Raw genomic sequence first — 16,850 nt, 5'->3', positions numbered from 1 at the left:
CACAACAGCATGTAATGAAAAAATACTGTCTTTGCAGTTAGCCTCCCCCTTTTTCCTAACTAAGTTTAGAACATCAGCTACTGTGTTTTCACTTTAAAAAAATAAATGTGGACAGGAGAAATCTGCACACAAACTCAGCTTAACTAGTCTGTTCTACAAACAGATGGAACAGCTTCCAAGGAAACTCAAGCTCACCAGCAAGAAGTGTGCTGACTGAATGCTTTCCGTAGAGGAGGATTCCAACTCACAGCAACTGAAAATTACAGATTCGTCACTGTACTTTCCCTCACTTCCGCCTATACTCTTAGGAATTCAAAACCTGGAAGGGCTTCTCCGCTGGACAATGCCACAGATGGGCTCCTAATAAAGAACTTCTAAATTACTGACACCCCCCATCATTCCTTTATAAACAAAAAAACAAAAAAAGCCCACACCAACAAAAAACCCCCAACCAACCAACCACACACAGAAACCCCCAAAATATTACATATCGCAACAGAAAAAGAAAAAAACACACTAAAAATCGGTATGTTTATAAATTTTGCATAAGGCAAACTACTTAAGCATGCCATTTAATTTTAAAGACATGCTTATTTAATGCAATGAGAAAACAACATGAGCTTTTGTTCCTTCAGATTACATACATATTCTCCCCAATACTGTAGTCTTCTATAATGCTTAAATTCCACATTTTACTGGTATAGGAAAAAATAACCTGAAACTGAGCAATTTGTACAGCCTAAACTGGGGGGGGGGGGGAGAGAAAAAGGCAGAAAAAGGCAGTAAGCTGCCAGCAAATGTAATATTTTACATATTCAGCCTCAATAAATCAGGGTACTTAAGTGGCCATCTATCAAGCTCCTTAAATTTAAGTCACAGCTGACTACCTCTTTAATATCTTGTATCATTTCCAGTTACAGCCAAAAGAAATCAACAGGAGTTAGTTCAGCTACAATTATTTTTTTTTCTTGAGTCTGGCTGGTTCTGTTCAAGGCAGCTAAAAACCTCAATTAATGGGATAGGATTATAAAAGCTCAGATAAGGAGTTACAGTGAATAAAACCAACCGCTGCAGGTTTCCTTTGCACTACACAAATGGAGTTAACAGCCAGCATGAAGAAACTCCATGGCATCATTATACGAGGTTAAGCTATTAGCCTCCACAGTTACACTACTGAGTACTTCAGTGGTGAAAACACAGTCATACTGGGAAGTTTTAAGTGCAAGGGGATGCTGCACCTTTAAGCCTTGTTAATTTTCCAATGACATTTTACGGAGAACAGCTAGAGCCCTACAAACCTTCCAAGATGGAGCCTGAAACCTGAAGTCAGGACCCAGAGTCCGCAAAATCCTGCTACAAGTTTTTCTCTAATTCAGCCTGACTTGTGACCTTCAGTCACAGGCAGCTGGAGATTGGATTAATTCCCATCTCCAGAGAGATACAACAATGAAGAATTCATAACAGCTACCTATTTATAGGTGAACAGTAGGAGTTGAAATATTTAATACTTCCCCCCCCCCCCCCCCCCCCCCCATTGTTTCTATGTTCAGTGTTCTCTTTCAGTTGACTTTTGAATCTGAATTTGGTCAATTTACAGTTGGAACTCCAGTGGTAGGTTCACATCTCTTAAATGTTAGGCAGAAGTTTTTAACAAAACAGTACAGTCCTCTCCCTCTTGAAGAGGGACAGGAAACAGCCCCAAACACTGTCATTTAGATATGAAAAATCTATAAAAACAAGTAGGGTTTTTTTTCCCCCCCCAGTGCTGGAGCACCTTTCAGAGCTTCAAAAGGACTTCAAAAGTAGTAATGAAGTGCATTCAGAAAAGCTTCCCAATATAATAAAACAGTCCTTACATCAATGTTCCAGCTAACTGGAAAAAAAATAAACCCTCTACCATTATAATCACAATTTTTATGAAGTTTATGCTTGCCTCCTGGCCTGCAGAGACATACAAACCAGATGATTATTTTTTTTCTCCATACTACAGCAGCAATCTCTCAAAGAGAAGACATCTGTCATGTCTCATACAGTGAGAAGAGGCAGTACAGCTTTTTAGGTAGTTCACGTCAGTCAACTTGAAGCCTCTGAAATCAGATGTGTAACAGCAACAAAACCTTAAAAAAAGACTTGCATTTCACTAAGGTATTCACACTTCAAAGACAAAACTGTCAAAAATTCTGAAAAAGTAACAACACTCAGCTACAGCAGTTTATACAGAAACTCTATCCCAGTCCAAGAAACAATTCTAAAAGAAAATTACAATACTTCACTCAAGATGGTCTTCAACAGCTGGACTGACAGGTGCTGCTCTTGCTGTAGCAGTGGTCACACACCTCTTCCCTATTTATAACAAAGCTACAAATCTCCTAGACAGGAAATTAGGCACTAATGATAGATAGCCAATGATTTTAATTGCCAGGTATCCCACACAACAGAATTACTGCTGTAAAAAAAAGTGTTACGCATACATCTTCAAAACAAAACTGTATGGTAATGCTTTCTGTGGATATCTTTGTAAACAATCTACCTTTTCAGAAACAGAAAGTGAAGTTTCCAGCACATAGATATAACAAACTTGAGACGCCTTTCTTGCTCTTAGGAAGCTTATTTTCAAAGTTTGTTTTTAATTTGAATGATAAACCAGTGGAAAAAAGGAGCACCAGTAACAGGTAAACATTTTAACAACTGTCTACAAGAATCAAAAAATTATTTCCAATGTACCTATCCCATTTTACATGGTAGGCACGCTGCACACGTTGTACAAATATGTACCCATATTAACACCTCCACCTATGCAGTATCATATTTTTTGACTATTAATTACTGACACTGACAGCCTCCTGCAGCATGTCTGTTCTGTGATCATCACAGAAACTGAACCAAGGCCAATACACAAACACGTACAAGGAAGATCAAGACCATTAATTGTGGTCACTTCATTTTCTTGTCATGTCAATCAGCTTTATGACCAAAGTCACGTTTTCTGAGAAGCTCTGTAAGAAGTGGTAACGCCAGACTCGCAATCCTCTGAAGACTTATAGATCATTAGCATTAAAACTGGGGTTTACTGAAGGTTGCCATTTATATCACAGAAACTAAACTCAACAGGCTAAAAGATAACTTAATACACAGGAGATAAACACGCTACACTCACGAAGCATAAACACTGATTAAGAATGAGTTGACTGTAGAAGCAAGAAATTGGTTTGGTCTTCATAATGAACCTAAAATAAGCCTACCATGCCTATACAACGGAGTACAATGTCAACATCGATGCAAGTATTTGTGTATGCCCAAGGTGCAGGATGTTTTTTCACCCTTCTCCAGTTATTCTCAAGTGGCTTGAAATGGAACAGGAAACAGAAATAGGCACGAATAAGCACACATGCAGAATTACCAGCTCTGCTAATGGACAAGCACTTCAGTACTTGGTATGCTTCCAACCAGTTTCATGAAAACTGTATCTGTATTCCAATTTTTTTTTTTTTAATTAAACCATTTGGAAATTAAACTTATGCCTAGTGCAAAAATGTGATGCCTCGGTCAACTTCCACAAAAAGGAAAATGACACTGTTAATCCTAAAGCATGACAGACAGTCCCAAAATCAGAACAGGCAAAATTCCAGTAAGTGTCTGTAAGCAGTTAAAATAACAATAACACTTATTTTCAATTTACAAGCATGCAGTAAAAGCCCCCAAAACCCAAAAGTACCATATTTGGAGTCCAGCTGCCTGCGGTCTAGTGACAACTTCTCAGCAGCTCAAGCACACTGCATTGTTATATTTAACCAGACATCGTGAGTAATGCCTACCGCAACGGCTTCTCTCACTATTCCATGCACTGAGGCACCAGCACGTTTATGGGCATTTCTTTGGTACTCATCGACACAGTATCTTTCTACAGATGCCTAGGATTATTAGAGAGAGCTTTCAATTTAAAATGTGACCTATGCTTTCCTGTAATTTATACTGACATCCCAACATCATTTTAAACTGAAAATGCCTACAGATCTTTTATAGTAGAGATTATGGCTAACTAGATATTTTTTTTAAAGCAATTAAAATGTGAGCTGTTATTAGGTTGGTGACTACTTAGCATTTTAGTATTTTGCAATACTGTGTCAAAGCACAGTGTTAGGACCAGACTCTTAGATTAATAGTTCTTGACTACCAAAATTGCCTAACCATCGGACAACAACATGAAATACTGTTCTGGCCTCATACATCAATAAAGTTTGCTGTGCAAAGTGATAAATACACGCCTTATGACACCTACTTATCTTGCCTCTTTAGAGAAAACAAAGAACAACAAAAAAACCCACACCCAAACCCCTGATCTTCTGGGCGGCTGTCCTCATGGATACTCTGCATAATGCAAAAAGCAAAGTGGTTTCAGTTTTGAATCAATGTATGGTTTAATTTTTAAGCTATTTTAAAATGTATTTTATTAATAGCTCTTGCTGCAAGTTGAACTAAGAATTAATGGCTATTTGTCTAATATGAATAGATTAATTGATCATCTTTTTTGCAGTAATCACCACACAAATCCTTTGCCTCCCCAGTGATCTGTTAGCATCATTAATATTATAGGATAATATGGGCAAGAGACCCCTACTCCCAGGGCCTTCACAAAATAATACTCCTTGAGAACTTTCCTTGATACTATTTAATGAACTGGTCTAAATAGCTATTTTAATCATATGTCAAAAGTATGCCAGTTCCTCTCTTCTCTGAAGGACTACTTAAAAACAAAAAGCAGACAAAAAGGATTTTTGTTACCTTCTTTAGCTCACTAAACAATACCATGCTGCAAAGACATCTGATAGAGAGAAGAGGAAGGAAGGAAAAAATTTTGACAGAGGACTTGTAACATTCGCAAGTTTAAAACAAATTCCTAATTATGCACCAATTTCACCATAGGCATTTTGCTTTCCACATTTTTTGGTGAAGTGGAATTACAAGGAAAGAAATCTTGCTTTCATGGGACTTCCTAATTCTCAGGAAAAAGGATGCAATTTCCTTCCTCCCTAGCCATGACTTTGAGTGTTACCTGAATTGTATTAGCCTTGAACTGCAAAAAAACCTGTACAAGGTCACTGGTTTAACAGCAGAAATCTCCCTTTAGCACTACTGTACGCACACACGCGTGGGCTAAACAGAAATAAAATTACTGACCACAGGATTTTTTTAAGGGTTATATCAAGTCCCAGTCGGTGCTGGGACCGATTAGGCTCAGAGTACAGAGAAAAAGTAGAAGTACAAGACTTACAATACACATATGTTAAAGGCAACCAAGCTGAGCTGCATGGGAAACCGTATGTGGAATTGTGTGGCAAGTCTGATTATTAACTTCACTAGTGGTGATCTGTGAAGTACTTAAAACTCATTCTTTCAAGATCTCCTATATATGTAAAATTTGGCACATTTATAGGATAAATGGCACCCACTCCCCTAAGAATAGAGGCATCACAAAGATGCAACAATATGAATTTTGATTAATCAAACACCAATATATACCAATAATAACAAAAGATGTTAGTCCATAGACCATTATCAACGATGCTCAAGACAAGGTTGATCCTTCTACAAGTTAAAAGTCCTGTAAGATTCCACACAGCTTCAGAAAGTTTCCATGAGCAGGACTGCATGTGACAACCACCAGTTCAAGGCAGAATGGGCAATGAGAATTACTGAAGTTGCAGACAGATTTTGCACTTCCCAAACCGTTAGCACAATTACAGTACACCTTTATTATATTTAGTTTCTCAACAAAAGGAGCGACCTTGTAGCAATCATGTCAAAAATTGCAGCTACCAAGAAACGAACAACGAAATGGACATATTAAAAATGAGGTACCAAAACTGTATTTCCTCATGCACACTATTACGTGTGCAGAATTTTATTTAAGGTTTAAAACACATTTTGTAAGAGCTAATGAATTAAGAATCATGACAGTGTAACATTAAGAAAACCGCTGCAGTTTTACATGAGTTGTGGAAGGTTTATTTTGCTGACTCCCCTTGTAGGCACTGACCAAATTTTCAGTGACAAAAGTTCCGTTTAAAAAACCTGATGTTTCTGACCTCTGAAGTTAAGCAAAACCTTTCATGAATTCCACATAAACAAATGCGTATTATTTGGCATCTACAGACATTCCTGAAAAAAAAAGCAGCTAAGCAGATGTGAATGCTTGTATTTTTCTCAATTTGGCATCAACTCTTAAAGTTAATTGTATTTTAAGTGTGTTATTGCTGATCATTTTCACATAAACATTCAGTTACTGTTTGAAGTCTGATATTGCCTCGACTGACCAATTGTGCAAGCTGCCAGGGCACAATGACAATTTCAGTTTTCTGTATAACATCCAGCACAGGCAAAGTTAGGAAAGTCTATTAACATTATGTTAGTACGACAACAGGCACCAGAGACGACCGCAGCTGCACTATGCGCTTCTCATTGCTACAAAAGCCTTCCATCAGTAGTTTCCCTTACACTGTTTCAGTATTTTCACTGCTCCTTTACAGAATCTCCGCTGCGAAAATTTAGGTCACATTTCCTTTAAGTGGACATGGGTGGGCATACACTACACTTACTTAAAGTTCAATGAAACTAATTAAAAGCTCCTCACTGACTTCAATGTGCACTGAATCAGGACCTGGATGAGTTCAGAGGCAAAACAATTACACTTTAATTAAACATCTTAACATTCCTGTGAAGCAGTCAACTAATTTTATAGACGGATAAACTGAGTCAGGAAGTTTCAGAGCTTGGTCATGGTCATAAACAAGAGATGATTACTTAAGTTGCTTCCATATTTGTTACTTACCCTCCTAACACCGACAACATTGACTTTCTGAAAATTCAATTAAGTTTTTGTTCTACATATTTGCAAGGAAACAAAATGGAACATCCTAAGACAAGTGTAATAGTCATACAAATCTACTGGCTCTGCTTCTGTTCCCCAATCAGTAGCTAATTTAGTCAGTCACAGGAATTCCAACAATGCAAGAAGCTGAAATTTTTAGGTTTTTTTTTCATGGCAGTTTATCTCCAGGTATGATTTTTTAGGCTGGGAGATGGTAGGTGCTGTTGCTTTTAAAATAGCGTTAGAAATTATTATGTATCCACATTATTTTTTTAAGAAGAAAAAATAGGCTTGGCAGATCTCATGTTCTGTTAAACCTTCAAAATACTTACTAAAATGCAGGAAGTACAACCAGGCTTTCCATATTCAAACTGACATTTAAACCACGCGTAACCACTGTAACATTCTGTCAAATCACCAGTAGTGAGCAGAAGTAAGAAATTAACTTTCCTAGTTTTTTTAAGCATTTGTTACATATGCTTCCCCAACACTGAGTCTGAAAACAAACCCCTGAGTCAGAAGAGTGTTCTCATATTCAATTGCCAACTAATGTTTTTTGGTTGTTTTTCTGATCTTTGGCTTCTTCTCACCTATTAACACGCCATAGTTTTGCTCATTCTGGTCTGTCCGCTTTCTTATGCCAACCGAAGTTCACAGACAGGCCACGGCTCTTTAAAGGGAAAAAGAACTTAAGTCTCATCCATTCTCACAGATACAACCGCATCAATAACAGTAAACAAAGTGTTTTGGTCTTTCTCTAAATGAAATTAAGTTTGCTGTTAAGTTTTTAGTACATTTAAAACCTATCTATTTATCATTTCTCCCATGCACTTAGAAGCAAGACCATTAGACTACCAACATTTCTTAGGATGTGGAGTAGGTGACAAAATGTTTTCATGCCAATAATTGACATCTTTGGTGTACAGCAGCATCAAACCAAGCATTTTCTGGGACTATTCACATACCTGCAATAGCTTTACTGGAATTAAACTAATGGATACTATTACTTTTCCAGCAAATCAGAACTCCAAACAAACAAAAAAAAAAAGGCCCACCAAAAAAATCTAATACCTGTGATGCAGAGTTATTTTAAAAGAAATTTTTTAAAGGCATTATGAATTCAAATTATGTACAGTTTCTGGTTATATGGTTTAACACCAAAGACAAAAAAAAATATTATCAAAAATACTTACATACATATACTTTCAGACAGAACCTTACAAGACATGATGGATTTCAGTTAGTCTATCAGAAAAACACAGAGGACCAAGTTTAAAGAGGGCTCAGTGAAAACTATCAAACACTATGATTTTTAAACATTTTTCTTATTACAAATGAAGGTTTATTCTTGGCTGAATATCCTACCATACTGCTCCAGAAGTACCGTGCTGACAGTTTAAATAGAGAACGTGATTGACCAGCTTTACCCTCATGACTATTAACACATTTCAAAACAGCAGAAGTGCTTTACTCTCACTATCTGAAGACTGAATTATAATCAGCTTCTAGATGTAATACTTATGTCAGCTCCCAGAACATAAACATTTGGCGTATTTATTAAGATTAAAATTTTCCTATTAACATTAACAGGTTCAAATCAGGTTCAATGACTTCTGTGTGATGTACACAATGGTATGGTACAGCTGTAACAGCTGCTACTGTCCTTGTTTGTATTTCAGCAGCAAATCCAATCTGCTGACAGCTTGTAATAACAAGAAATGCAGTTTTGCATCTGCACATATAGAAATATTTCTAAAGATACCTAATTCTCCTTTTCTGGAAAAAATTGCTGAAAGTTTCCCCAAGCATATTCAACAGCAGCCTCCAAAAGCCTCTCTGTACGCACAGCACTTGGGTGCGTGTTTGACACTTAAAATTAGGTCAGATGCTCAGGAGGCATGCTTTGCAGTCAACAACAAACTTATGAATTTCTATACTTACTAAAAATCCTAACTGTTATGACTGTGATAGATGACAAATACTCTGGAGAGGAAAAAACCTCAAGCTAACATAAATACATCGATTTCACACAAGTTGTTTCCTAGGCAAAGCATCAACCTTTGACATGAGCGGCACCATACCAAACACATTCAGACATTAGTTTTTATTTGCCTGTACGCAACTGCAGGATGATTTTTAATTTTTAGCAATAGGCGTGTATAACACAGTCGATATTTGCAATAACAAAATTCAGGTTATAACAAAATTTGGCTTCTGTTTAGAATGTAACAGAAGTTGTTCAGGAAAACTCTCTCTCCTCTTGCGAAGTGATCTAAGACCCAGGATGGGGGAAGGAGGGAAACGGCAGAGGATGGAAGAGAGCAGAAACTGGTCCAACTACAGACCTCCCACAGAACTGGGACTCAGAACTTGATTTCTGTGCAGCCCTAATACTTAACATTATGATGTTACATACCTAGTGAAACGTGTGACTAACTCTTGTTAAGACAACAGGCAGGGGCTCCAATTCATGTGGTGAGCAAACAGCCCTCTTTCCCCACACCTACACCGATGTGCAGTACCCACAACTCCTCTACGCAATTCATGCTGGCAAGTGACAACTGCGGTGTATCTGATCCGTATTTATTACGACGACTCCTATCAGGCTATGGGACAATCTTCCTGGTGAAGATTTCACAATCTTCCCACTTGGATGTCAAAAAGAATCCTGAAAGCACTTTTATGTTCTATACAACTTTTCATAACCTCTGTTGCACTGCTTAAAATGAACTACAAGAGAACTACTTCTTTGAAGCAATTTTGGGTAAGCCATAAAACTTCAGCCAACCAATTTTCAGTTAACTCATTGAAAATGGCCGTTGCTCTTGCATTTCTTCAGTCTTACAGGCTTCCTTGTAGATTTACACTGTCTAACATGCACCACCTAACTAGAGAGCACACAAATCCATTTACCAATGATTCTAAATTACGCTGAAGCAGCTGCCAATTTCTGCCAAGATGCTGGAGATGGAGAATGAGGTGATGTTTTTTCAGGCAATGGCAAAGTGAAGCAACTGCCATGTACCTGAAGTACACCTGCCACCATTTTCCAGCTGAATCTGTTTGTCAAGGCAAACAACAGCTTTTAGATCGGTAAGAAAATGAGCCTGCATTTAAAAAAGTAGTAGAGCATCGTTTTCTGTAGCCATACTCCTCACCCTGAATACCCATACATTCAAAATAAACCCCCTGAAGTACGCAGCTTAGCCTCTTATCACCACTTATGTAGAGTTTCTCCTTCAGCATGCTACCTCCCATCATAGATGAGCTCCAAAAATACCAAAGGCAAAGTAGCCGGCAGCTTACAAGTTCAGCAGCCAACCAAAACTAAGCATGAAATTTTGATTTTTCAAATGTATTTTAAAATTATGTTCTTCAAACACTCAGTAGGCATGGCCTATCGCCACACTAGTGCCAACTCGAATCGGAACACTGAACAGGCACACCTACATTGTCTCCTCTGCCTGTTGTTTTCTTTTATTGGGAGTTTGGTGGTTTTTTTTTTAAACCACCAAATCTGCAGAATATCTTGCTCTCATCTCGCTGAGCATCAAAGCTTGTTCTGTTCGGTGTGCCAAGCCAAGGGACGGTCAAATCAGAGATGACACACAGCAGAGCGAAGTCTTCTCTTCCCCAGAAGGCAAACGCCCGCTGATGCCGCGCACCTGGAGACACGGCACAGCCAGCACCCCCTTCACCGGAGAGGAGCCCTCGCACCCGGGGAGCGGGAGCACCGCGCCGGTGCGGCCCCGGCCCACGAGGCGCTGCCACCCCCCGCCCTCCTGACAGCGCCGGGTGCCGCCGCCCCGGGCCGCCCCCGCAGCCGCCAGGCGCGCCGCTCCCGGGGGAGCCGCCGGGCACCGCGGCGTTCGCGGGGCAGCGCCCTCACCTGCCGCCCGAGCGCGGCCATGGCTGGCAGGGACCCGCCGCCGCGAGGCGGGGATGATGCCGGGGGCCGCCGAGGCGCCGCCGGTACCTGCGCGGCCGGGCCGCGGCCTGGCGGCGCCCACCGGGGGCTGGGGCCGCGGCGCCCGGGCGAGCTCCGCCGCCGGGCCGCGCAGGGGGGCGCGGGAGCGGCCGCCGGCCCCGGCGGGGCGGCCGAAGAGAGGCCCGCGGCCGGCGGCGACGCGGCCCGGCGAGCGCCTTTGTTCCCGGCCGGGCGCCGCGCACAAAGGGCGGCCGCGCTCACCTGCCTGCGGGGCCGCGCCGGCCCCGGCGGTCCTGCGGCGCGGGCGGGCGAGTCGAGCCGAGCCGAGCCGAGCGGCCGCCTCCTCCGCCGTGACTCACCGCGGCAGCCTGGGGCGGGGGGAGGGCGGTGCCTGGGCGGCGCCGGGGGAGGGACGCGCCGGTCCCGGCGCCCAGGGCAGCGGCGGCCCGCGGGCACCTCCCGCCGGCCGGCCGGGAGGAAGGGGCGGGGCGGGGCGCGGCGCCGAGAGGCGGGGCAGGGGCGGCCCCGCGGGAGGGACCCCGCCCCCGCGGGAGGGACCCCGCCCCCGCTCGCCCCCTCGCGGATCCCCCGACCGCAGCGGGCGGCGGAGCAGCCCCCCGGCACCCGGGCAGCCCCCCCGGCACCCCCGCCGGCACCCCGGGCAGCCCCCCCCGGCACCCCGGGCAGCCACGGCGGCGCCACGGCAGCGGGCTGCTCTGCTGGGCGCGCCGGGGCGCTGCACGACCCCCGCCAGCGCAATTTAAGCCAAATCCGCAAACCCAGGGAAGCCCGTCTTCCGAGAGCCCCCCAGAACGGGCACTCACCTGGCCATGCAAGCACTCCAAAATAATGTAATCCTCCCCCTAGACAGGCTGGAGCAGAGTAAACCCGCAGTGAACACAGAGAAATTCATTTAAAACATTACAAATTTAAAGAAAAAAAAATTTATCAAATTGTAATAGACAGAAGCCATGGAAGGTTCACCGCTCCTGCTCCATCAGGACCTGCAGCTCGGTTTCCCACCGGGCTTAACAGCAACACTGCTCACCCAGCACACCCACCGGTGGGGCCAGCGAGGCATGTATAAAACCCCGGAAGATAAAAATGCTTTGTGTACTAAGTGTCATTTACTAAAAAGCACCTGTTCTTTTTACTCTGTATTTAACTTAACTGCATAAAAAGAGTCACAGTAACGAACAGCTTGCAACTTACTGACATGAAAGCCCAGTGCCACTGAAATCCACACCCCACCGCCAGTTAATGAAGGTCTTAACATGAAAGCCTCTGCAAAGAGCAAAACCAAGCTGCTGACAGGAACAGGAATGGTGCAAATATGCTGGGATCTGAGATCACTAGCACATATCCACAGCACAGCAGGCAGTAATGATCATTAATTATTTAAGAAAAGAACATAAGAGCTCCAGCATAAGCTGGAAAAAATATGCAGCAGCATTGCTCTGGGATCCTCCAGTCGGATTACTCTTAATTAGCACAGTACATGAGTCTGAGGGAAAGATCTAAAAGCATCTTATGGTAGTAGGAGTGTATAATTAAGCCATCATTTGCATCTTTGCAATAGTATGAATTTTCTTACTGATAACATCACGGGCAAAACACCATTTTATGACTAAGTATTGTCTAGCTCTCCTGTTCCTATTTAGCTGGCTGACTGTGTAACAGTGCAATGCAATCATATCTAGCATCAATTTAACATCCTGCATTTATTAAGAAAGGGTTTTAGCAGAGAGATAGTATAAGGCATCCTCTACCGTTGAAGAATTTTTAGATTTATTTTCTTAAAACACTGAGTCCAAATCAGCTTCTGCCCCACCTCAGTTTGCTACCATCAAGCTTATTGTGATGTTTAGCTATCTGGCAAGGTGACACTTTGCATTATAGTAGTCACCTGTATCATCATAAAATGTGGATGCTCTAGAGACCTATTAACCTCCAGTTCCACAACAGCTTTAGTAGAAGATTGTTCATGTCTCACAGGAACACAGAGACCTTCAAAAAGTAAACACAAGATGCAAGTGCACCGCATTTGATCAAATTATTATCTTACCAATCACCACCTCACTTGCCCCAACCACAAAATGGTAAGAATACAGCTTATCATCATCAGGGGAATGTGAAGAGGTTTAACTGTTGAAAGCTTAAGTCTTTCTAATATTTGTACAAGTATTGTATGAAGATGGCATGTTATTTTGTAAAAATCTAACAGATTAAAGGGATTTTTCTTTTCAATAACTTCTAATCTCTTCTGTTTAATGAGGCTGCTGTTTGTTCTAGTAAGCCAAAACTTCATGAAACCCTCTCATCTGAATCCCTGCTTGACTTAGAAACTAAGTGTCTCAATTCACTCTTTCCTTCTCTGATCTCCAACTCCTTCTTAATCAGCTCTCAAATTCATTTAGGACTCCGTTACAATCCAGCTGCCTCCACCCTCCAAGTCCCTCTGTACCTGTTGGCATCTCCCTCTCATTCAGGGCTTCCAGCAGCATCTGTACACACAAGCCCTGCTTTCATTATCTGTCCAATTTAACCATATGCAACAGTAATGAAAACTGTTTCTCTCTAAGATGTGTACGGTACCCAGTGAGGGAACTGGTTTTAGTTTGGTAACCTTTTTTCTTTCTGTAATCTTTTATATTTCAGACTTACTCGACAATTCCAATCCATCAAAATCATGCTCTGATACAGACACCGTACAGTGTTTCCTGAAAAAAATAAATGCAGTTCAACCAATCGACTCTTTGCGTACTCGGATGCTGTAATAAACAATGTAGGGTCACAGCTGTCAGCTGAAATTTCCATGACTAGTGGCGAGCACAACTTGCTTAGGTTATAGAGAATATACTAGAAAACTAAAGAAATATTTTAGCTGCCCTAGTTTAAGTATTTAAGGTTTCTACAGACTCTGCAGTGAGGAGGTATGCAGATATTTTAGAGGGATGAACAAAAGAGCCCTTTAGTGTAAAAAAGGCTATGACAGTCTTTTTTTTTGTTAATCTAGACTTAGTTTGTACAGTAAGTAACCTTCTTGGCCACATATTCAACTGAAAAGCAGAGCATTCCCAGATTAAATCTGGCATTTTAAAATTGCAAAGCACACTTTTACAACATTACAGAACCTAATTTCAATCTGCAATTTAGAAGGACATTAACTGGACAATCACGAGAAAAGCTATTTACCCAAACATTAACGCTTCTGTCCACAGGATCTGCAGGTGGTTCTGCCTGACGCTTTTCAGTACATCTGCAATCATTACCAACCCATTTTTGAAGACGTGTTGATAACATGATCCTAAACATTATCAAGCAGCAAATTATTACAATAGCAACATAAAAAGAGATGTCCATGATTAGAACTTGTTTTAAAAAGAAATCTGCTATTAAATAGATCATTAACACATTGGCATGTCAAATTACAGTGGATACTTCAGTGCACAATACAGCAATGCCTTACATATAGTTACATCCACTAAACTTATGTCTGTATTTCCTCTTTTAAGACCTTATTTTAGAGGTTACTTGTTCTGAAACTTTTTTATTTATCCTGTCAGAGTATCAGATACTTTAGGCCACCTTTTCAGATGCTCTGAACATCAGCAGCTCCCATTTGACTAGAGGTGGTAATTTTTGATGTTTAAAAGTTATGGGAGAGAAATCTTGGGCCACGAACTCCAGTAATTATCCTCCTGTCTCACAGGTGTAAACCCCTATATTAAGGTATAGTTAAAACCCCCTACAACCCCATAGCAAGACAAGGTGTCACATTTGCCATGACTCCTAAAGAAGAACTCCAATATGAGTACTCCTATTACCCTCTCGTGGGTAGCTAAGCAGACAGAATTGAAATAAGTTTACTTTCCTAATAGAAGTGTCTTCCCCAGAACTCAGTGAAGATAATTTTAAAATTATGGAAGTGGGGAAACTAAAACATGCCTGCTGCCTTTTATTTCTTTACTATGTAAAAATTCTATCTGCCCTTATATAAGAAGGGAACAGCCATACTGGAAGCAAAACCAAATAGTTATATTTAATTTGCCTACCACTTCAGCCACTAAAGATACAGCCTTAAATGCCTGGTCAGTAGGGTTATCATTAATACAGAACTCTCTATCAAAATGAATTTGATTTTAACAGGCAAGGTAACATGACAAACTAAGGGATCTCTTAAGAAATCTTGTATTTTTCCTTTAAGACAAAGGTAACTTGCTACTTTTCCATTCAAGATCAAAGGAGAGAAATAATACAAGGAGACAAAGACAGAAGAAAGAGAGACAGAGTGTTTGAAGCTTCAGTTTTCTTTCTAACGTTTTTTTTTCTTTTAGATCACTACAATCACTAGATTCATCCTATAGACAAAGAAGATTAAAAAAAGGGAGGTTATATATGGCCACAAAGAACTCTGGGCAACTTTGACGATGTGCTTAAAGCTACTGTACTTTACTTCTGAAATGAGGATTGTAAAACGATAAACAAAAAACAAAGCACTTTTAATCTTCAAAGCCAGGTATGATCAATAACAACTTCACAGCACTCGATATTCAAGTATCATAATCTGTATTTCACTCCAGGAACGAAAGATGTATAGAGAATAACTGACCTGCCTGGGTCTAATGCTGAACTGAGAATGGAACTTGAACATCACAAACTTGTATGTTAAATGACAAAACCATACTTTCATTTAGGAGTTGTTCTTTTGTTACCATTTTTTATTGGAGGAAATTATTATTATAATAAATAGATTATGGACTTTTTTCCAGCCCCTGCAGAAACATTTGAGATACCTATGGTGGTACGTCCCAGGATTATTTGGCAAAACATTTAGCACAGCACACCAATTATGTCTGTGAAATTAATCTAACCACTTCAAGCATTAAGTAACTACTTGCTAGGGTCAACATATGAATGTTTCACATTGGCAACAGTTTCCTTGTTAAATAACCTTTGTAGTCAGGGCATTTTGCAGGACATACCTAGCCTCTGGTTAGAGCTATGCTTTCTGACCCTTCACAACTTCTGCAAAGGGAAGTCTGACCTGCCATACGAATCTTGCAACAATACTGGTGATTGATCTCAAGCTCACCTTTGTGTATCTAAATCACGAGAGATCTTTTCAAAAGCAGAAGGAGCACAACATTAAAAAGATATTCAGTCAAGGATCAGTTTAATAAGAATTTTACAACTGCCTGCAGTACAGAAACTTTGAAAAAAATCCAGAAATTTTTGCTAATCAATTAAAAAAAAAAAAGTTTTTCCTGGAACCTCTCAAACTCCAAAGAAAAACATTTACATATCATTGCACTGTAAACTTACTGTGATCTGTGGGAGCGCTAAGAGATTTAATTTACATATTAATGCCGCAAGCAGGTTGAGGGGTGTGGAGGGAGAAGAGTTACTTAGCACCAGTAATGAGCAGAAAGGAAAAGGCAGCAGCTACAGTCCCCATGGACTGTTTTGTTTTCAATAATTTTAGACTGTCTAATAACACCTTTTAATAAGCTGCTCTCAGCTATAAAGCTGAGAACATAATACTGCCCCAGACAGGAAAATAGTTCTGATATAATGGACAAAAGACTCCATCTAAATAAGAGCTTCTTAAAGAAAAAAAAAGGAAAAAACTTCCATCAGTGAAAGACATAAATTATGCTTTCTATACTGTGTACCCTTTAATTTCTGAAATACTGTATTTCAAAAGGATACCTATTCAAGCAAAATAAATTCTAAACCCCACATTTTCTCATTTACTCCAGTCCTAGTTTACAATTAAACAAACTATTTATAGGGTATTTATGCCTTATAAGTGCAATATAAATTACAACCAATCATGTTAATTGTCTGTTTGTAGTCTGTGCTACCCACTTTGTCTCTAAGTGACCACTGTGTGACACTGAGATTAACATTGCAACAGGCTACCCAAATTTAAGATTATTTCCACTCCACTCACTAAATTTAATGGCAGTTCTTACAGAAACTCAAGTCCAGCTAGATATTTGTATACGAGATAGGTAAAACACACACGTTCCACTCCAATTAAACACAGGA

At 40.7% G+C, this 16,850-nt stretch overlaps 1 protein-coding gene across 2 annotated transcripts in view; it reads right to left on the bottom strand.

Annotated features, from left to right (window-relative positions):
• CTNNBIP1 (catenin beta interacting protein 1) overlaps positions 1 to 11,252 on the bottom strand; it is a 32,522-nt gene extending 21,270 nt beyond the window's left edge. The window contains exon 1 of one of the 2 annotated variants that reach the window (XM_056332564.1): positions 11,058 to 11,252. The gene's annotated coding sequence lies outside the window, so the exon portion shown is untranslated. The remainder of the gene's footprint in view (positions 1 to 11,057) is intronic. The other variant, XM_056332563.1, reaches the window with a different exon arrangement.
• Between the last annotated feature and the right edge of the window lie 5,598 nt (positions 11,253 to 16,850).

This window comes from Falco biarmicus, chromosome 3 (assembly GCF_023638135.1).
Source record: "Falco biarmicus isolate bFalBia1 chromosome 3, bFalBia1.pri, whole genome shotgun sequence".
In the NCBI taxonomy this organism is placed as follows: Eukaryota; Metazoa; Chordata; class Aves; order Falconiformes; family Falconidae; genus Falco; species Falco biarmicus.
The sequence above is the reverse complement of the archived record's forward strand: the minus strand, read 5'-3'. Positions and strand labels throughout refer to the sequence as shown.